The 22969-nt window shown below is 42.5% G+C and overlaps 1 protein-coding gene across 1 annotated transcript in view; it reads left to right on the top strand.

The window, feature by feature from the left end:
* Positions 1 to 10001: 10001 nt before the first annotated feature.
* LOC128875188 (peroxidasin-like) overlaps positions 10002 to 22969 on the top strand; it is a 237049-nt gene continuing 224081 nt past the window's right edge. The window contains exons 1-2 of the mRNA XM_054120579.1: positions 10002 to 10654; positions 12654 to 13512. The gene's annotated coding sequence lies outside the window, so the exon portion shown is untranslated. The remainder of the gene's footprint in view (positions 10655 to 12653; positions 13513 to 22969) is intronic.

The following is a 22969-nucleotide window of genomic DNA, read 5'->3' on the forward strand; positions in this document are numbered from 1 at the left end:
ACTCGCGGCACCGCTCGCGCCATGCGGTCCCTCCGCGATCGCGTTGCGCAATCCGCCCGATGAATTCGCCTACACCGCGACCCCCGAACCCCTCGCCAACGCAGTTTCCCAGAGACAGCTCGAAAATAATGCCGAGACTTCTCGCCCACGATCCACTGCCTTCACCGTAACGAAGGCTGACTTCTCGTTGGGTTTCTGGCTGGTTGGCTAATTTAGACATTGTTTTCTGATCGTCGCGTTCTTCATGGGGCTAAAATGTAGGCTTAGGATGGTCGGAGGCTGATGATTTAATCAATTTAGCCATTATTCATGATGCAATATCTCTAAATTAATTTTCTTTCGCAATTTCTGCCGAATTTCGGGTAGAAAGTCTTAGACGTGTACCATTCCATTCCTGAAAAAGATATGTGAAAAGCTCAGGAACCTATTCATGGTGTTTAATTGCTACAAATGCTTCAGACTTCAACGAAATCTGACATAAACAAAGTTGTCGCTTCTTAGTCACCATAAAATCTAGTAGCGACTGGGAGTCAACTGTCTAAGCAATCCTGTCACCTAACAAAAGGGTTAGTACTAAATACTGGTCGAGGTCTCCAGGTGTAAGCCTTGTCCTTTTTGGATTTCTGGCTGTTGGCGAAACTAGCGCGATACCGAGCGTCTGGTATGCAGACCTTTGGGAGCCATCCAGATGTTCAGAACTGTTTTCAACGTTCGATTGAAATCTTTTATCGTGACGCTGACGCTGGCTAGTGATCGCGTTTTTTTTTAAATTTACGATCCACGGCGTGACTCACATCAGAAATTCGCTCTCGTCGTGCTTGAACGAGTTGGTATCAACTCGTACTCGTCACTTTTCTGTATAAAAATAGTTTGTACTCACAATTGCATTTTTAGATTCACAATCAGTGGTGAAGAAATTGTGACTGTAAACAAAACAAAAAATGAATTATGGACAATTTAATCAGGTATTTAATTAAAACCTACAAATTTTAATAAAAAATTCGAAGAGATTTAAAATGTTAATCCATATGAGTAGCCACGTAGCGTAGAATAGCTGAAACTCTACTAATGCATGCAATCTGTATTGACGAACGGTAAGAAAGGATGTACCAGTCGGTGATAATGTGGCTAGTGATTGTACTTATCGTTGATAATGTAGCGAGTGATAATACTTATCGTTGATAATGTAGCGAGTGATAGTAACCATTATTGATAATATGGACAGTGGTAGTTTTTATCGTTGATAGAGTAGATAGTTAAAGTACCATACCATTTGTTGATAATATGTCCAGTAAAAAATGTTCGCGTATAACTATTCTCGACTAATATCAAGTTTTCACCATCGAACAGATTTCGATGTTGTAAAGAAAGCTCTGAGATTTTATCAAAAATACTTGAAAATTCAGTTAGTAGCTTTCATAAATATTAAAGGTACCTATGACTGAATTCTACAATTTGTTTCATTCCAGCAGTCAATGAAACAGGAGCATGATAGCAATTCTTATCTCCCTTCACTATTTATTACTCTCTATTTATTACACGAATTATATTACACTGAAAACGTCTTATTTTACATTTATAATAATTGATTTTTTCATATGCTCAGTGGTGCCATGTCTCTACAAGTGTTCCAAGTTTGTCGTTGAATAGTTCCAGAATTTTGTCACAAGATGACGCGACAAACTCATTCTTACCAAAAATCATTGTATCAATGCAATTTGAACTAATTTCAATTAATAAATCAGGAATACATGTTTAAATGAGTACACAGTAGGTTTAAGAAGTGTTAAACTATACAAATAGGTAAAATATGTAAATAATTACGATGTCTGTAAGTTTATCCACGACAAACTTGGGCATTTTCCCACCGATGGCACCACGTACATAAAATTATCGACTTTATAATTATTCACGTATTTTCCTTATTTTAACAGTTTTACAACAAATTTATTTCGCGGTTCTTCGCCAAATGACGATACCATTTATTACCCTACGAAACGCGCGTTTTTAATTATTTAAGCTTTTTTGTCGTAATTGTTTACGATATATTTTATATAAAATTCAGCTTTAAACTGGCGTTTCCATAGTTGATCAACGCGAAGAAACATTTGTCGATTCGAGCCAAACATGGAATTAATTAGCCGGCGAATCAATGCATAGATATAATTTCATTGCCGAGGTACTCAATGCACGATATTGCTTTCATAATCAGTTCCATTTAATATGTTCTATATGTTCTGTATTACTATCTGTATTTCCCATGGGGATGTGCTCGCTGCGTCCTATTGCATATAGTTTCAGATAACGTGTCCGAGATCCATTCCCGTGCCGCTGTTGTGCATCAAACTTGCTACCAAACTTATCTTCTTTATTTTGGGAGCACTTTTCGATACGGTCATCTCCCTATACGCGTTTATTTCGTGCGCGGAATTTCACCAAAGTATGCTTTTTATGCAATGGTCATTGGTCAGACGCTTCGTGACATTACGAGGTGGAGACATCATGACACTTTGACAGGGTCACCGTACTTCCTGGAATAATTACGCTACTTTAAAAGCTCTCACAGTCCATACGTCCTGACTGAACACTGGTTACACTAACGGCATCGACAATCGCCCGGACAAGTTTTCCTAAAATCGATTCCTCTCCAATGGTCTGGTCCGATTCACGTCGCGTGTGGTACGAAGTTACTCCTTATTGCTTCCGTGGCGATGGTCGGGTCCGAGGAGACAGCGGAACTTGCCGAATTAGTCGAACTTAGAGAGACGTGGCGAATGAATCTGTAACAAGGGTGAATCCACCGGCTACTGTCACGGTCGAGTTTCGATGCAATTGATCCCTAAAACACGCGGGATTGGCGTGCACCTGTGCGCACCACGGTCGCGTGAAGGTGCCGCGCGGGAGAAACGACGCGGGCACATTTTGCCCGACGCGTTAGTTTCGGGACAATTCACCGGATTCGTGGTACATTGCGCTCGCTGTTTATGACAACGCGTTATCGCGGACGTATGGGCACGGAGAGACGAAGGACCAGCGACTCGTGGCAGCGACAAACGCGGTGAAACCGTTGATTTCGTCGCGGGCCAACGAAAAGCGCGCAATTCTCAGCCGCGTTTCCCGTTCGCGTCGAATGATTCGAATGATTCGTTTGATCGCTGATGGCATTTGCTTTGCAGCGAGAGATCAATTAGTTTAATGACGGAGGAACCGGAGGCGTCGCTGGAAGCGATACGTCGGCGCAGTCTGTCTGTGCATGTCGCATTAATTGACTGTGATTAATCCTTAATCGCGGATCGATTCGTTGGGGTAGCTTCGCGTTATTTGATTCCGTGTGCGCGTTCCACGTTGTCGTCGTTTATAATGGGTCGCGCGTTTCATATGCGCTGGAGAGTATATTGTGTTGGGCGCGGGAATTTTCCCTCCCCTGGTAGTTGTTCTATTCCGTTGCAAGTTTAAGGGCCGTTAAAGGGTGTTCTTCTTGGTTTTAAGGGACTTCAAGATTTGTAGGATTTGTGTATGAGCTGTTCACAAATTGATTAACTCGATGAAACAAACAGTTAAGAAATGCGACGAAATATAACAAGTTATGACTATACCAAGTGCTTTGGCACTTAAATTAAAGATTCTTCAAAAAGTGGATTTAATCGATTTGTGTAGTGAACGGCTCATATAGTAAATACAAATATAATATCAACCTTTTCACTTGTTGACTACCAATTAAATCAAAATTATTTCGATTTAAATACCAACTTTGTAATTTTACGAGTACTAGCCTTTTCGAGTCGTATTTACCTCCACCCTGTCGGTGGGTCTGTATAAATCTCGTTACTCTTTCCCTTCTGATAACATTTTACATTTATCGCGCAACGAGCGCAACAATATACACGGGGGAGTATTCGAGTCGAGTGGCTAGTGAAATATCAACAGGTGCAGTCAGTCGGTTGTTTCATTTAATCGGTTCCTATTCTGCGACCGAGATTTCTAAGCTTCGCCTTGTAATTCGTGATACCCCTTGGGGGAATCCAGTCGATTCGATTCCGCTGTCTTGGAATAGCTATGATTATACTATCGGTTCCCAGAAATGCCTCGAACGCGCGCAGCGCTCACTGAAAAGTGAAACTGCAAATGCTCTTCGAATTCGAGGAAAGCGAACGATTTGACTTTGGTAAACGATTGTGGGCAATCGTGATTAGAAAATAAATCGAAAAAGTAGCAGCTGTTCTGTTCTCGTTAATTGGATACGCACGAGCAACTCAAAGTATTACAGTTATTGGTCTTCTTCAGGAGTGAATCTGAACATTGTAAAATACCTTAAAGAAATCATAATTTTGGTTCTCGGACTTTGACACAGTAAACATCGAATTTTTCTTGCGCATTACAACGTTCATTTTTCTAGAAGTGATTGCGAGAAACGGTGGAAGTGACTGTGACTCTTTGGGCGGTCATACGAAATGTTAGACCTGTGTTTCAGTATCCCAGATCAGTCCTGAAGGATCATAACAAATGATCCACCACCTCGTGAGTACCTTTGGAAACAACTTGTTTCCCGCAGGGAAACAAAGAGCCACCACTGCGAACATGAGTATAAATCCCTCTGGACGTTTAGTGCATGGCATTCTCGGTAAGAAATACGCGAGAGTAAAACTCCTAGCGATGCAACCGGGTCTTTCATTACCTGACTTCTTGAATTCTTATTGGAAGAATCATTAGTTGTTTCGATCGTACCCTGGCAACAGGATACCTTCAACGTAATAAGCATTTAATTGGTTCTAAACAAACTATAATACTCTGTTATAGAAGAGGGATACTTTAAACTCGATTGATGTTTAACCTAAACATCTAAAACAATTAAATAAAATTTCAAGAGTTAATTCGAGAGACAAGCGGGCATCTATTTGAATAGAAGCACCATTTACAAGTCTAATAAATAAAAAAACCAATTAATTTCTGTGCAACTTCACTCACAACAGAATATCTCGACCACACATAACGCCCACACGAGCAGAGACGCATTACGGAAGTAGGTGACACGCTAGTCTATCTTACCGTTTCCCGACACTTCCGGTTTGATATCCCACGCGCGACGTAATCTGCCCGACCGTCAATCGTTAGTCGCAGCTGGAGGAAGAGTAAGCAAGCGTGTCCGAGATACGGTGCGAAATCGGAGTAAACGCAAGAAGAGCCAGAAGAACATTGGAAGGATCTACTGCGCACGGAAGGCGACGTAAGTTGTTTGGCATTCATTTGGCATGCAATACCGAGCCCATTCCGAGATTGAATCCCACAAAACTGGCGGCGCCACGGTGTTATAATTAATTTATAATACCTCTAATTACGTGGGCATGTCGGATGTGGCTGTCCCGACGTTTAATTTGTTCGCTAATTAAACAGGGTACGCGCCCTATGAGCGCGCAACGCGCCTGCTTGGGTGTCTCTGCTTTCCTCCCCCCGTTCTCGCCCCACCGCAGCTCTTTGCCATTTCCAACGACCTAACTGCCGGCCGTTCAGGTTATGTGCCTGGGAACAACGAACACACGACTGCTCATTGCGGTTGCAGTTAACTCCGCAGCCGCATCTCCTGTCGCCGAGATTCGATGCCGCTCTTTTCACCTTCCAATGCTGCGCCACCCTTATCAGTCCCCCAAGATCCCCTCTGCATTGTCCGAAGCGTCCTGTTCATCCTTTCCGCGCCATTTCCCGGCTTGGCTTGTTCCATTTTTGGAATTTAAGGCTTCGAAAGTCAACATGCAGCGAATTTTGATAGGTAGGACTTGGATGAGTGGGTAGAAGAGAAGAATGATGAATGGTACTTGGTTCTAGATGAATGGTACTTGAATGAGGGGGGAACCTTTATTAGTGGAACTAAGTTCGAGGTCTCGACATTTTCACACCAGAAAGCTCCGTTATATACCTCTGTTAAGCTCTGCTATGCTGCGAAACCTCTTCAAATGAAACTAATTTTTCTCGATTATTAGAAATAATCACCTGTACATCAGCTTCTTTGATTCTAAAACTCTATAATCTCTATAAGAATGTGTACACTTTAATACGCGTGTTTCACTCAACGGGGCTCGTCATTTCCAAAAACTTTTCGACTTATGACAGTTCTATTAATGGCGGACTCTCGTGTTCCTAATTGGACTACGCGTCTGTAATTAGGAGACGAGTCGTCGCCACTGAAACGAAGCAGGTTCACCGTTTCGTGAATTTCAGAAAAGGCTGGACGGTTCCGGTGGGCATAGTTATTTGAGAAACCTGATTCTTTGCGGCGCTGACTGTTGACTGAGAAAGTAGCAATTTTATTCAAACGAGTTTCTTTCCGCAGCATTTTATTTATGCAGTACTCGATATTTTATCCAAACTTACCTAAAAGTGTTAAGGTCTTAAAAATATTTTTACCAAATTCTAAATGTCGAAATTCTAAATTCTAGAAAATGTCGAAATTGCCAAAGTTATAACTGTTTATGCCAGAGGCCTTCCTGTCGCGCTTCCTGAACACGAATTCCTCGTTCCGTTCATCTTTTGAGTCATTTTGAACAGCGAGGGAATGATTAAACCGTGAAGATATTAGCGATCAAGTCTTGCGCGACGTTTAATTCGAAATCGCGTACCAAGTAGCTCGTGGAACGTCGACGAGAGTGCCCGCAACTAAAAGTTGTCAGCAGGTATATTGCTTGCACGAGGACAGGTTCGGGATGAGGTATGATCAGGCTGCTATTCGAGTAATACCCGATCGTACGTTCCATATTACTTGGAAAGCTCTTTTGGGTATCTGCCGAAAACTTTGTGGCCGAGGAGACGTTTCAAGTTCGGAATGAAGTTCCGAGTAAACTCAGGTCCATCCTGATCGCTTATCGAGAAGACGCAGGTTCGAGTTCCAACTTTTCGATGCGACGACACGTAGAAAACGTTCATTGGTTATGGATTGATTTTTCTCGCGGTGGGAAAGTTTGGTGAAACTTTAATCTTTAATCGTCGCCGCTTTTCATTGACGACTACGATTTGGAAAGGATTTCTACTTCGATGAAGAGAGTACGTACTACGACGATTCAATTATACGATATTAGGTTGGTACACGTGTCTACTTTTAATGTTTTCGCATACCATGCGTGTTACACGAATGGAATTTTGAACGATTGCATATGAAACGTATGCGTATAATATCTAATTCAAAATAAATTCGAAACTTGTACTTGCAAAAATGTGAACGCAGGAGAAGAGTTGATAAATTTGATTTCGTTTCGTGGAAGCAGTAGCAATTAGAAAGCTATATTAATTTAATAAAACTTCGAGCGTAGTAATTACATGAATCCTTTTGTTAATATGATAAATTTTAATATAGCAGTTCTTATCGACGATTCTTGCTTTGCTCATATCTGCCAACGATACCAAACTTTTCAAATTAAATTTAACCATTTGTTCCGCGAGAGCACTTTCTCCTCGAACGCTACCATTATTATTTTTTTTTATTTTATTTTTTTTTTTTTTAATCGAAGTTGAAAGGTGCGCGATAGTTCATTTGCTCGAATCTGCGGATTGTTTTCGATATTAAGATACAGTTTTCTCCTAAATTTTGTACAAATTTTAAACTTTCACGTGCCGGAGCGAGAGCTCGCTCTCCCAATTTGAGAACCATTGTTTTAGCGCATAACTCTCATGCATATTTCATGCACGCGTTTATGCGCCGATACAAACGCGAGTCGATTTCATTTGATTTCGAGTCGCTTGTTGCTAATTGTTTCATTAAATGTCCGTATAATACATTGAAAATTTGATTCTTGGCACGGTCGAATATAGCTGTTCCACGATTTGTGAATATTTAATAAAATGTGTACCGCGTTTCCTGCTGAGGGTTTCAATCGACTCGTCAAAGCACGCTCGTCATTTTCTAGTGAAATAATTAATCCTGCTACGTGCATAACTTTTTCAATTTTAAATATTTTTCTTCGTTTTAAAGTTCCCATTCACGGATGTCCGATACAGTAATTTTTATTTTCTAATTTCTGTGGATTCGCACAGTGTAAATTGAATTATATAGACCGAGACGTTCGTCTGCACCCCAAATCGTGAAAAACCGGTATTATCGCTTTTATTACTATTATCGTTTGTTTGTACTCTTACCGAAGATATCAGCGGAATTGAAAGCTTTTCGTTTACTCTGGACGTTTGCTCGCCATCGATTTTGCCATTTTCCACGTTACACTGTTTTTTCTCTTATTCATTCTCATTTTCAATCTGGAGAGTTTATCTGACGTTAATTGTTATTCAATCTCGAGCGATGTCCTCGCTTTGCTTTTTGTTTGTCGCTAATTGGATTAGCGAGACTGTACAAAAATAGTAAAAACAAAGAATTTTTATTAGAAAATGATATGCTAAGAACTGAAGCATCGGATAAAACATGATACGTAGAAGTAAAGATAAATATAGGTGATAATTATCGAATTAGATCGGTAGTCGATCGTGGTGAAGTCTTTGAAATTTGTTTGTCCCAAGAAAAAGGATGTTTAAGGGATGACAGGAGATCGGTGAACTGCAAAGTATTGCGACAACATGATAAACTACTTAATATAAACCTAATGTAATTTGCGAACGAGGGATTGATTGATGTTGCGCATCAATCAAGTTGCACCACCATTGAAAATGATCGCTCTTCGACCCTCGAAGTTACGTCATGATTGCAGCACGTGGAAGGGAATTCAATTTTCATTTGGTAGGAGACTTGTACTCTTGATCGATAAAGGAAACTGCGATCGCATCTTTCAGTCTTTCACTCTGGATCATCACTTTTTATTTTATTAAGATTGTTATGTAGATTAATAATATTGTATGGTCGTTGTAATCACGCGAGTCAACGTTTTGATTGATCACTATAACTAGTAAAGTGAAACTTCAATATTTCAACATCCTTTCATTTTTCAGGGACTGAAACGATATTAACCTTTACGAGAGTTTCGATCGAGTTTCAATGGTAGTTTTCAGGTTTTGTACTATGTGCATACCAGTAAAAAACATGATTAGTATTATCTTTTGATTCTGAAAACATTAAAGTTTTCGAGAACGTTTACCAGCAACTGCGGAATTCTATGTCTGACCAAGTACGCCCCTATACTACTTGCCTTGCCAGCGCTAGCTCTTATCTGACTCTGCGAGCCCTATTCTACTGCCGTTCTCATACTGAATTTTCTTATATTAAATGAAATAACGATTGGCCGTTGCAAAGACTGTTACAAATACACAAATAAAAATTGAATTGTTCATTTATTAACCCTAAATCGACTACGACTAGTCAAATGACCGTTTATAAGTCTGTATATACAGTTCTCATAATCAATATATAAATTATGTACAATTATTTCATGCATCATTCAGTTTAGTACCAGGTGCGATATTTTTACATTCAATTGAAAAACCAAAAAAGTATCTTGCAGTGTAGCTATTAGGTTATATAGGTACAAACGAAACGTCTGTAGGTTTAATACTAGTACAAGTGAGGCATTAAACAAATTATTAATAGAATACATTCTCTAATGCGATGCAAAGTTAATACAAGCACATACCTACGCGGTAACTGTTTTCAGATATAAACGAGGAGTAAAGTGCACGAATTAAACCTCGCCTCGCCCGTCATCTTCGGTTCCAATTCCGCCTTTCCTTCGCTGAAAAACGTCGTTGTTCGATTAGAGAAATTACTCGGTACAATTTTCCCTCGATCAACGGGTAGCGCGGGAATGCCAATAAAAGATAGAGGTCCGCGGCCGAAGGGTAAAAGACGGATCGTCATTCTGATCGACGGGAGAGGGTGCATCGGGTGGCCGTCTGCGGGCGCACGTTTCACCGGTGGGGCGCGAAAGGAAAGCTGGAAAGCGTAGAGAACGCGAGCGGTACGTTGGTATTGGTCGGTGTCTGTGCGACAAAGGGGTTCTAAGGGGGTAGATGCGTCGCTGTGTTGCGCCGTAGCTTTTGCCGCGGCGCCCGCCAGTCCATAGGCGAAGTCCTAACGAGCAGCCGGCAAGCGAACCGTGTCTGTGAAAAAGTTACCCCCGGTCGCGATCGGATCAGCTGAAATTTATGCGGTTCGCGCGGTAAATCCGGTCCGGCGATCGCGCACGGTTCCATCTGCTCGATCTTCCCGCGCCTCGTGTCGTCTCGCCTATTCACCGCGTTACGTCGTTTTTGTACGCGCTCGCGGAGAAAACCGTACCCTCGAACTGGAAATATTACCAGCGGCGAACAAGCAAACGAACGGAAAGTTCGGGTGAAAACGATCCGACGCGGGTGAATCGACGATCGTCGCCTGGAAAGTTGTGACAGGGTGCCCCGGGAACAGTGATTTATCGACGAATAGGCCCGCTCGTGGACGAAGTGCTTCGATTTCGGCGACGACATGTGACGAGAGGTGTCGATCGTGTGTCAGCGATAAAGCGTCCCGATCTCCAGTCGATAGTTTCTCGACTGACGATCCTACTGCCGCGGATTCCGTACACGCCTGGAAACTCGGTGAACGCGGCGAGTGGTAACGATAAACAACGCGACACGCATCGGATTCTGTGACCGGGGTGCGCGTATTACCCGAGTGGCGTCGTTCACGCGGTTATCGAAGCCACGGTGGCGAGGTGATAGTGGATCCCAGTTCGCGGAGGACATCCAAATGCGTGTAAGTTTCACGGATCGACCAGCGACGTAGTAATTATTTTTCTCGACGAAACGCACGCTGACTCGACGATGAAATTCTTGGGAGGTATTTAAAGGTTATGTTATTTTAGAAGCGTTTTGTACACCTGAGGCATAGGATACCGTGTCGTGACGATGAAAATGGAATTTGGGAACGTTTGGACCAGGAGTTGTTGACCATAACACGATACAGTCAGTCCCATAAGTAGTCGTACCCTTTACGTTCATTTAAGAAACGAGTCTAAATTAAATGGTAGATGTGATGTTTCCAAATACACTTTACATTATAAATATGTGCATGAATAAACTTTACACATGTATATATTTATAATGAAACATTTATTTCAAGGATACGAATACTTATGGAACTGACTGTATATAGTCTGCTAGTACCTTGTGCCTTTTGTTTACGATTCATGACAGATCCGTGCGTATCTATATTTACATCTGTCTCATATAAAAATACTTTACTCTGTTTCGCTTCTTTCGTAATAGTTTATTATACTTTTTTTAAATATTTTCCTCTGGTTTTATCTAACTTTATTTCCATCATCAAAATGGCTGAAAACGTGATACATGGTCAATTACACACGAATCCACGTTGGCAAAAGTGCAGATACTTTCCGATTTGCATTTCAAACACGCCTCGGAAGCTTTTGCAAAAGCCACCCCTTGAACTAATTTTGAATCCTCAAGTGCTCCCTCTGAGATCTTCTTAATGTCGATTATGTTAAGAGACCACGTATCATCGAAGATAAAAACAGCTCTCAAAATTAAAGTACTTTCCCGCTAATGAATCAACATTTAATTCGTACACGTTCATACGCACGTTCGCAAACGTTCCAGTGGCTTAGCAAGTCTCCAAGGTTTGATAACTACCCTTCTACGATCGCGATTCATTTCTAGCTTCCTTTTCAAGGCAAGTCAATTTTCCTGGACAAGACGTTCCTATGGTTCCGGGGGTATGGAGTTCTAAATTTCTCTGCCGTTCGCCTTCTAACGATTTTCCTCGACAGCGCGAGGAAATCGTGCATTTCCTTCTGTTATCGCTGGGAATTATCGCGAGGCGGGTTCGCCGATGTTCGCGTTGTTAACGCCGATTATAAACTCCGCGCCGGTCGCCGCAAAACTGGAACACACCCGCTCTGTTACCCGATTCCAGACTTTTCCGACCGTACGTGGAAACGGCCGGGCAAAACAGAGGCGAGGGAGGAGAGAAAAAAAAACGTGTCGTAGAAAATGGGCTAAATGGAGAAACAGAGAGGACAGGGACGCGTAACGGGAAAGCCGGGAAACACCGAACAATACCAATTGCGACAAATTACACGTTGCTTTATCCGGTAACGCTGGCACGCGATTAAAAGGGGATAGCGAGGCTGCTCCCGAATCGTACACCCGAACCCCGCGATTCCCATTTTTGTCGGTCGCTTCCTTCGCAACTAGCGAGCATCACTCTAACAAAACTCGGTAAGGCTGTCCTGCAAAAGATGGTGACGACATTTCAATTATTTCTGAGTAGTTGTTAAGCAGTGTTGATGTAGTACTTTGTATTCAATTTAAATCAAAATTTGTATGCATCAAATTTATCAATTCCAAACAACGATGCCCAGAATTTTAGCCATCCATTGTCCCTTAAATTACCCTAATTCACCTCTACACCAAGTAACAACGTTCACCTGTAGAATACCGAATACGATCTCTTCACAAAATGTTTAAATGTTCGTCATCGAGGTTGGCGCCACGTTCCTATTTTCTCGGGACAAGACGATGGCTCGTCGTTGAAATTATTCCATCGAGACCCAGGTCGCTGGATACACGTGGTCATATACGACGCTAGATCGAGTTTCGTTGATTGACGCGCGCGAAATTGCGAGTTAGCGGAGCGGAACGGGGGTTGGCTAACAAATCCAATCGCAGTCACCGCGATTATTCACGATCGGGTTAAACGCCGGCCGAGTGCTTCAGAAATGTGATGTTTCCAGGTGTCGTCATCGCGTCATCGCGCCGTGGGCTTAACGAGGAGCTGTTAACGCCGGCGTCGTTAGGGAACCCGCGACGCAAGTGGACGCTCCTCGTCGCTCCGAATCCTCGAAACTGCCGCAGCGATTGTTAGACGTCCCGTTTGCGCGACAAGAACAGTGCTTTACGGTTCGGACAACCACTCGATCGTGGATAGAGACGGGAGCGTAAAGTGAACAAACAGGGAGCAAACAATACAAGGAGGAATATTGCGTAGTTTGCGAAGGAAAACAGATGTTCTCTGGGAACAGCGTGTATTCGACTTGACTCTGGGGTTGTTGGTACCTTTTCGTGTCAGGAATACATTTTGTTACATGATTCCTTTGAACTTGGATAGAGAATACTACAACTAACCAACAGGAAGAAGACACTGTGTCTTATAAATGTATAAAAGTGTACGAAGTCAATCGTCACAGGCAAGATTGCTCCTCCGCGTTCGTCTCACCTAGGGGTTGCTACTGGACAACCTCAAATAAACAGAGAAAATACACGGACTTGCATCGGACCAGTCTATCGATGTGGTCATAAGAAATCCTGCTACTTACTCGCAGTACCACGTTCCCCTTAATTCGAGATTGTCCTTTCGACGTTGCCCAAGGAAAATGGAGAACTCGAGCGGTCGTCGTTGCGCGAACGTGCTCTCTTGAAGCGGAATTTTTCGCGTGGCTATGGTTCGTCAGTGAAAAGAAGCCAGCGTAATCTCCCCTTGAGACGATTGGATTGTCGTTTCGCAGCGAGGAGCGAGAGGCGAAGATAACAGAGACGCGCAGAGCGGAGGGTACCAGTTTTCGAAAGGGGTGTATCGACAACAGGCACTGAAAGGTGAGTACATCGATAATAATAATCGTTCGACGAATTAATGTTGCGTCGCGCGGCACGGTACATTTATTAGCGCCTCCTCCGCGATTCGATAATGCTGATTTACATATTTCCCGATAATGCCGGCGTATTTCGACGATAACGCGTTCGAGCTGTAATCACGCGTGTAATTCTTGCCTGTACGTACACGGGGGCCACCTGGGCGGTTATAATGGTAAGGTATTAGCGCGTAATCCTTCTTAAATCTCTTGTAATTAAATCTTCGATGATGTTGGCGGGCGAGCGTCATCGAGGGCCCCCGAGTGTGTTACGCCGATGCACGCCGATAACGAGAGATAATTCGGTTTTCTTGGCGGATAATTGGAGGGCTTTATCGAAGCCTAAAATGTGTCTTAAGTTTTGAGCTTCGCGTACGTTATCGGCACGTTCCGCTATCGTCGGCAACCATACGGGTTTAATACACCTTGGGAATAATGGCGCGCCTTTATTCAAAGTTTCCAAGAATTCCATCGCGAAGAGTTTCTACCACATTGTATTATGTAGGATAAAAGTAATCTGTCGGGGACTGCCTCTCCGATCATCGTCTTTTTGGCTCACGCCACTTACAATTAATCTTCTAAACAAAAACGATACGCTTCCGAATCTTAACTAACCTAAAGTAGATAATGCAATAATTTTTTTTAAATAAATGTTCAATGTTGCCTTGATCGCGCTATCCTACATTTATGTATCGTATAATAAGTTTGACACGATCCCTAATTATTTCTCGTCGTAATTTTCCATACTTCCGATCCCTTTGTTTGTTTGTTAATTTGTTAAATTGTTTAGTAAAGCATCTTTGACAGGAATACCTCGGTTTTCGACCGTAGAGCTTGTTCGCTCAGAAACGTCGTATCACGTAGGACGAATACGGGTCAAGAGGAAGTAAGAAAGTTAATTTTGAAGCTGTCGCGCGTTGTCGAGGATGCGCTACAAGAACAAGCCACTTTTAAATGATAAATTGTCCTTAATGGTGGGCCGCGTTGTGCTTCGCTCTTCGACGAGTTTCCTTTTTCGTTGCACCGTTTCTCCCCGCGGCCGATTACGGGCGCAGGTGCGCGGACGAAACATTGTAACGGTAATTCATTTCGTCGATGAAGTGCCGCAATTAGCATAAATGGTTGTGTTAACGTTGACGCTCGTTCATTCGGTGGCGCCGATCGCAAACAAAAACAGTAACACGTTCGTTAGATCGAGATTTACGGTCCCTCGAACCGCGTATTGTTGCTTCTAATGCGGAAATCCGGCCAGCTTTGTAGTTGATTCGCTGTAATTTACTACAAGGATTTCAGTCGACAAAGTTGTACAATGTTCGGTGTAATAGGGACCCTCGTCGTTCCCGATGTTCGTTTTCTAAACGATGTGTTCGTTGGAGCTGTGTTTTCCAAATATGTTTGGGAAACACTTTTCCATGTAACGTAAAATATTTACGGAATATCTATACGTTGCGTTGTTTGAAACTATGAGATATATGAAGAATGTACACTTTAACTCTGACACTCTTGCATAGAATATGTTACCTAAATTAACATCGACATTACTATTTCATTTTTCAGAAGTGTACATTTCTAGCATACGTTTAGTCCACGCGTTACGTGCTCGCATACTGGCACAACTGCATAAGAATTCCCAGTTTCGAGATAAGTTTTTAATGCAACGTGATTTCCTAGACGTTTCGCTCTATCGTCGACTGTGTTTTACATTTCGACGGCGTTGTCATCTGAGATAGCAGGGAGGAATTGTGCATTCGTGAGCGTAGCTTGCGCGGCTCATACGATAGATACACCTTGGAGAAATGCTGGTGTGTATGCGAAAGCAGTGGTTGTAAAGCGCAGAGGAAGGGAACGTCTACTTAATGGAACTGCTATCGTTTCAAACTACTCGCGATAAGGATACTCTGAAAGCTCTATACCCATTGGTTTTCTCTCGAAACTGTCTGTCGTTTAATACCTCGAATATTACGCTATTCGGACAAGGAGCTACTCTCTTAGGCTTTGAGTATTTGTAACTTTCTTGTTGTCTATAATATTAGACACGTACAAGTATTCGTGAAAGATTTTAAATTGTAATAGTTTAAGTCATTTTTGTCTACAGTGATGAATAAATTCGATCAGATAGCGAACCTCTTTCGGTTTTTATAGTTTCATAGAAAAAAACAATTGGAATGGAAGTAAAAATGCGCGTAAAAGTTTTTTTTCCTATACTACGGTTGGAAAATTGAGTTTTGGTCACGAAAACTCGCTGTCCAGACCATCGTGTATCGGAAAACAAGTTTTACCGCTCGACGAAACGATATCCAGTGGCTAGCCGCGCGATTTCTGACAAATTTTTGCTCCATAAGACTTGCCGTTTTAGAAGACTCGCCAGGTTCACGAAAAACTACGAGCATTTCCATTGGAATTGAAGGGACCATTACTTCTTTCGCGAGTTACCGCAAGAAAGTCAAGTGCGACCGTGCGCGGCTGTGCCGGAAGTTTGCGCTGCAGATAAGAATCCCCCGGATTCTTCCGTCGGATTGAAAAGGTCCTCGTGGCTACTCTCATCCTCTACATTTCTTCATACTTCTGAATGCGTCCCCTGTTCCACTGTTTCTCAGATGATTGAAACCAGTATTTTTTTAAATTTAGTCACATTTCAACAGTTTCTAAACAGTTTTATATGTTGCATCTTCAATTTTTCTACACTAAAAAATGAATATAAATTTTGTACATTACCGAACATTCTTTAAAGTGTGTTTAGTGTAAATGTTTCGTCTATTTTATTTAGGTTCTGTTCGGTATATTCATCCTATAAACCAAATCGAATTTCGAAAATGATGATGATTGTATTCAACTATTATTCAAATTACATTTTCCCTATTTTGGAGCTGGTTAGCATAGACACCTCACGCGCATGCGTCCAATTTACGCGCCAGAACTGAGCGAGTCGCTTGCGCAATCGTAGGCGTTATTAAAAACGTAATAAACTTTATAATGACAGAGCTTCCATTACAAGTTTAGACAAGCAATCATTTTTAAGTGCTCGTAACAATTTGATCATGTAGTATGAGAAAGCTGGCTCATTTTATCGCCTCGGGGAAACGAGGAACCGGTGACAAAAACAGGGGTGGCCCGATTCTCGTAGAGTTATGAGGCTTGTCAGTGAGGTGTAAAAAAAATTCTTACGCGGAAGAAATGACGAGGAAAGGTCTCTGTGTTCTCCTGACAGTGACAAGGCGATGGGACGGAAGCAGAACCAGTTGAATATCTTTACGCTTCTCGGGTCATATCTCGTTCACATGCCCTTTAACCGTCCGTCGCTTCGTCGCGTGTCTTGGGGTACCGTAAATTGTCGCAAAGTGGTTGGAGAAGGATTTGGTCACGAACCAGGAACTTTGCTTCGACGGAGAATACGAACGGTGACTCTGCCACTTACAACTTTGTTACGGTAAAGAACATGGAATGGGGGTCAAGATCCAGACTAATCATTGTTTAGTAACCTCAGGCAACGGAATTCCAGTGTTAATTGTTTATTTTACAAAGGATGTCAGGGATCGTTGATAGGATCCTCGGTGTGATGGGACATTAGGGGACAATATTAATGATAGGTCAACTGATTTTTGGTATGTAAAGAAGTCCATCTATTATCCCTTTACACTCGGATGTCCCGGATGAGGGGGCATTATAAGTCTAACAAATTTTATTGGTGGTATCAACACTTCAATAAAGCTACAATACCAAAAAAGTCATGTTTCCAAATTTATACTATTTTATTTAATGTGATTCCTGTTCGTATATTTTGCAACGAGGTGGTGAAGAGTGCAAAGGATTCATTTTGGACTTTCGTACCTAACAAGAAACATCACCCAATGTTACATGCCGATTTTGACGAAACTTGGCGCACAGATAGAGCAAAAAATTATGGTTTTTAACGAACAACAACACGCAGTAAATATAGTTCAGTCTCATTAAAATCGGCGTATACCATTTGATGTACCTTGTTAGTCGAATATATCATTTTTCACGCGCAATTCTTTTTTTTTCGGCTGTAGAGGCTCGAAACGTATTCGCAGAAGCGACATCACGAAAATTTCTTTCCCCCGGCGAGCGAGTCGGCGAAATCCGAGTGTTGAATATTCGTGCGCCGGTGATTACATCAATTACACGGTAGTAGAAAAATCGTAGTAGCTTTTCAACCGTTTATATTCATACCGAACGAATATGTCCGGGTTAGATGAATTTTTCAACGTTCCCCGCTTTTAAATGTAATTTCGCAGCCAACTTGAATAGGACGTTTAATTAAACGGCTTTGAGGTGACACGTCTACGCGGGCAGAAAAGAATGTACGTAAAATGGCACAAAGCCGTAGACGCGATCCATCACTTTGAAGATGCGACTGTCACGTACCCTGTGACCTAACAATATAAACCGTTCGCGGGAGGATCGTGTGCATTCCAGTCTTTGTTACGTGGTGTTATGTTAAGTGGCAATCAAGTCGCGATTATTGGCCGTTTTCTGTAATCAACATGATCGAGTATTGCTTTACATCGTCGCGATCGCCGATTTTCAATGACTCGAGTTCACCGCGCCACTTTATGTAGGCAACGTGAGCGCGAACGTAATGTATAGCGTCTACCTTTCGCTTTAGCATTGTAGAGCAATACTCGTATTTCGATTATTCGATGCGAGTACTATGAACATTGGTGTCACATTTGCTTTCATACGACTCTGGTGCCTTGTTTTTGTAAAGAGACAACGAAGCGCAGCTTTCTTGCCGGTTCTCTCTGTAGATTTTTCTGTAGAACGCAGTTTTCTGTTTGTAACGATCACTGTATTCACTGTTTAATTCCTGAGAAGTAGCACTTCATTAAACTTAAGCCCGTTGAATTATTTTTACTTCGGAAATTAATTATTTTAGAGAATTCCGACTGTTTCTCTTTGTTTCAGTTATGTCAAGCCGTTCATCATATTTTTCTCGTATTTTCACGTTTAACTCGAGTGTACTAATGCGATAATACGCCGTTGAAAATTGTATTTACAAAACAGACGAATCATCTAGGAATTACCAACCGAAACGGCCATATATTTTTCGGATATTTCGGTGAATGGAAATTCCATGTCAATTAAAATGAATCCGTAACTTCGTTTAGCGAATAACGAACTCGAGAACCGGACGTTCGCCGTACTGAAAAATTATTTTGCAGCGCGGATGAGCCACGCGTGTGGCGAAAAAAAAGTAAGAAATAAAAAATACAGCTACTAGTCGGAAATATACAGGGGCTAAAATTTAGCGGCGAAATACGATCCAGCTTTTCCCTTAAGGATCTTCGTGGGGTTAACAATTTCCTCGGCAACGAATTCATGGTGCCATGTTCCTTCCGCGAGTGAATCCTGCCGACAGGCTGCGGGATTTCCTCTAGTCTGATTTACATTCGGCCAGCTTAATTGGAGAAACGGGAGCGTTACCGGTCCCCGGTAGTCTACACTAAATTCCAATCAGTGTTACGTTGGCGTTCTTGCGCACAATCGCGTGTCGTTCCGATCTTACCGGTGCAAACCTTAATTAATCACCCGTCTCGCTTCGCGGAACGTATTGTGTGAGCATTCCATCTTCGTGTCTTTACGTAACAGCTTCGTTGAACGATCATTTCGTCGGAGGATCGGCAATCGCGTCGCTCGCAAACAACTCTTTATCATTGTCTCGAGCTCCTTCCCAATTCTGGCTGCATTTGGACTTTGAGAAACATGGCTGTTTATAAAAGAACCTAATGCAAGATGGACAAAGTCCTTTTATCCACTATTTCCTACACCTGGAAATCTCCACGGCATTAATGCCTCGAATATCTGAAAATGTATTGCCATTTTTTGTGGATAATGCTCCCAGCTGTTCACCTGACGTTGTTTTGCAACGAACACGCGCCATGGTTACAAAACGAAGACGTAAATAAGCGTATAAATAACCGAGGAGGCGTCGATGACGTTGAAGGAGAGTTGATTGAATTCCCGACGCTAACGAGCGTAAGTAGGTGCGAACATCGGGCGACGAGGGAACGAACGCGGCGGCGACACGGTAAAAATAACGACCGCCTCTCGTAAAGTGCGGCTAATAAAAAAGAAATTATGTAGGAGAACGCGAGGGAGAACAGCGGAAACGGTAAACCTGAAGGAGGGCAGACACGAAAAGGAGGATGAACGATGCGCCGTTCGAATTAATGAAGATCGCTTGAATTAAAGTGCCGTGTCTCGTTGAAGTGAGTCACGGACAGATTCACTTTGAAGCGCGGCGCCGCAAAAGCCGCTCACGGAAAGAAAAACGCGGACGCGGGGCTTTCCGACTCGGCTCTTTTGAGGCTCTCTGTGTGCTCGCGTTGCGTAAGAAAACAAAGACCGGAGACAGGAACGGTGCGCATTTTCCGCGACCTTTGACTGTTACTGGTAAAAGAGGGAAAAAAAATGTAATAGAAAGGAAAATTGTAACAGCCTGGCCTGAAAGGCTTCAAGGGACACACCGCGGTAACGAACCAGAAAGAGGAGTGTCTTTGGAAATTTTTCCCAGGGAAACGAATCAGTCTTTTTTAGAATCTCTGGTGTGATGTTATTTCTACACGTTCGCAATTTGTTTCAACTTCTCCTTTGATAGAGAAAAGAAATATAGTAGGACTAGGACTTGGACGAAATATGACGTTTTAGAACTTAAAAAATGCGAGTTCACGTAAAAATAAATAACAGATATTTACCAACCAGAGATATCACAATTTATTCGACACGTTTCTCACAAAAAATTCTTAACGAGAGGTCATTTGTCCAATCGCAAATGGACCTACGATCTATCGTAATTTCACTAGACGTTTTATATCCCCCTAAGTTATTACGATATTTTCATCGAGTTGCTCATCTCCAATGATGTCCCATCAAGTGGCCAGCGATAAAAGTATACACGGATTATTCGCATCGTTCGATGAGTATCTCTTCTAACGACACACCTGATCAGGACATTGTGCGCGTCGCAGGCGTTTAATTTCAATTTCCGCGAGAGTTTTCCCTCCACTTGTTCACACGTCGTTTCGACACATGGCGTTCAAACGGTGCTTATTATTTTATAGAATCGGCTTAGCGATCGTGCGAACACGCGCCGTTACTACGCGTTTATGATCATACCGGCGCGTTCCAGGCATACCGAATCCACTTTAATCGGAAAAACGATTCGGGATTGGTCCTGCCAACCCTCCCGAGCCGCTGTTTTTTCCGCTGAAATTTCGATGAATTCGCACGTAACGGGCGACGATTCGTTTTTAGCCGAACGTCCGTGTGTCGCGACGCGTTTTCAACAGGTTTAACAGTAACGACACGAACGCGAGCATAAATACCCGACGTCCAGGTAGGAATTTCCGCGATAAACTGTCAACGTGTCTGCGGGCGAATTGTGTTCTTTCCGTTCCGAAATTTTCGCGTGTCACGGGCAAACGTCGCGTTATCAGTAAATTATTATATAATTTCTGAGCGTGGCAGTACTTTTTTTTTCACGTCCCTCCTCGACGTTTATTTCGCGGTATTGCACGAACGCGAGACCGGATACCGTGGAAATTTATACTAATATCGAAAAAAGTATCGCTAGCATCGATGACGAGCCGCGTTGTCCGATTATTTGCATCTTCGATGCATTATCCGGAGTCACGGTCTAACGAAACGCGATACTCGTCGAAAATTCGCTCTTCCGGGATAGAAATTTTCGGGCGTGCCCGATTAAACTTCGGCAAGGCGAAATAAGAGGAAGGGTGGAAGTCATTAAGACAACTAATTAAATATTTTATAGCCGAAGCTTGCAAGTTTGCCTGTAAATTTCGCTGAAAGGTGAATCCTGTGGCCCGTGAGGAAATGCATGCTACGAGACGGAACCATAAATTTCGAACTATCCAAGATCGCACCAGACGGATAAAGTAGCATGTCGGGAGAGGCTTTCCCTTTTCCGTGAAATTAGGATATATTTCACTTAACGGAACGGATACGAGTAGTTCCAACTATTTCACTTTGCCCTCTTTCCTTCTTCGAATTAATTAATAACATTTGTGCAATTTTGCCTTGTTCGTTGTACAACCTTTGCGCACGAAAATCGACTCGAAACCTTGCAAAATAAATATTTCATCTATTCTAGTTGTATAAGGGGTTAACAGACATACCGACAGAACATATTTTAAAATCATTGTTTTGTTTCTCCAAATCAAATACTAACCGTGACGTTTAAAACGTCGAAGAAGCGCCTCGCGAGGAAAATAGGGATTCTAGCAAACTAATTGTGTCCACAGGAGGCCAATAAAGATCGGAATAGCTGGAGATCGGCCGTTGAATTACTTTTCGCAGTCGGTGTTGCCGCTTAGGACGCGGTCAGAGTTTCTCTCTCTTGTGTCGTGTTACGCAGCGGAGTCTGTGCTCGTTTAACTCGGCAGTGCTTACCGCATTGCGAGATTATATCATGGTTTATAGTGCACTGCAGTGAATGTTTAATGGAGTGATACAATGGTGAGGATATACGCCATAGGTGTGCTCGTATCCAACTTGCACCTTCCGCGGGAGACCGTGGCTCCCTTGGCTACACTTTCCCTGCCTTTCTCGGTCTTGTTCGCCTCTCGTTTCCACTCTCGTTCTCATTCGCCTTTGTCTGCTCCATTCTTCCTTCTTATCCCTACAGGATGCATCTACACGATGGCTGCATCCATGTTTTTAGAACTTTCAGTTCGTCACTAATCTCTGTTACTACGAAAATGACGTATTTCTTAAACAGTTTCGTGAATTAATATTCCAAGTACTCTTATTCCGACAACGAGGCCTTCAATGCCGCGCCATCGCGAATGAACGATCGCAGTTTCCCCACGATTCCGGATCTTGACTCGACGTACTTGTAAGTTGCGGCGAACAGTCGCCACGGCTTCAAAGCTCGCAGTGTTACGGTAATTGAGTCGACGCATCTAGCGTTATAGGCGTTAAACTAAGCGGTCGTTCTGCCGCTTCGTTGAAGTCCTTTGATGCCTGTACCGAGAGTGTAGGTTAGACTCATTTCGCGAGTGGTTAATAGATCGATTCGTGCTTTTTAAGCGAACAATAAATCACTTATGCATTTACGTTTCGAAGGGGATGAAAGACGCCATAGTTCATACAAAAAGGGCTTTCACTTTATCATCGCAGTTGTAATGAAACTTATTTTTACAAGCCCAACAGTAATTAATATTTAAATAATGGTCCTCTGTAATATCGCGGAAAAAAGTTAATTCAAAACACCAGGAAATTGTAAGATATCGCGAACATCGATTTCAACATCTTCTTGACGGTTTTTTTCCCTAAATTTCAATACCTTCTAGGTTATACTAACGCTATCCAAACATCGTTTAATTCCTCGATAATGATTTCCGCTGGTGCAACAATTTACTGATCTAAAATTTACGTGATCG

Source organism: Hylaeus volcanicus, chromosome 1, assembly GCF_026283585.1.
Source record: "Hylaeus volcanicus isolate JK05 chromosome 1, UHH_iyHylVolc1.0_haploid, whole genome shotgun sequence".
NCBI lineage: Eukaryota > Metazoa > Arthropoda > Insecta > Hymenoptera > Colletidae > Hylaeus > Hylaeus volcanicus.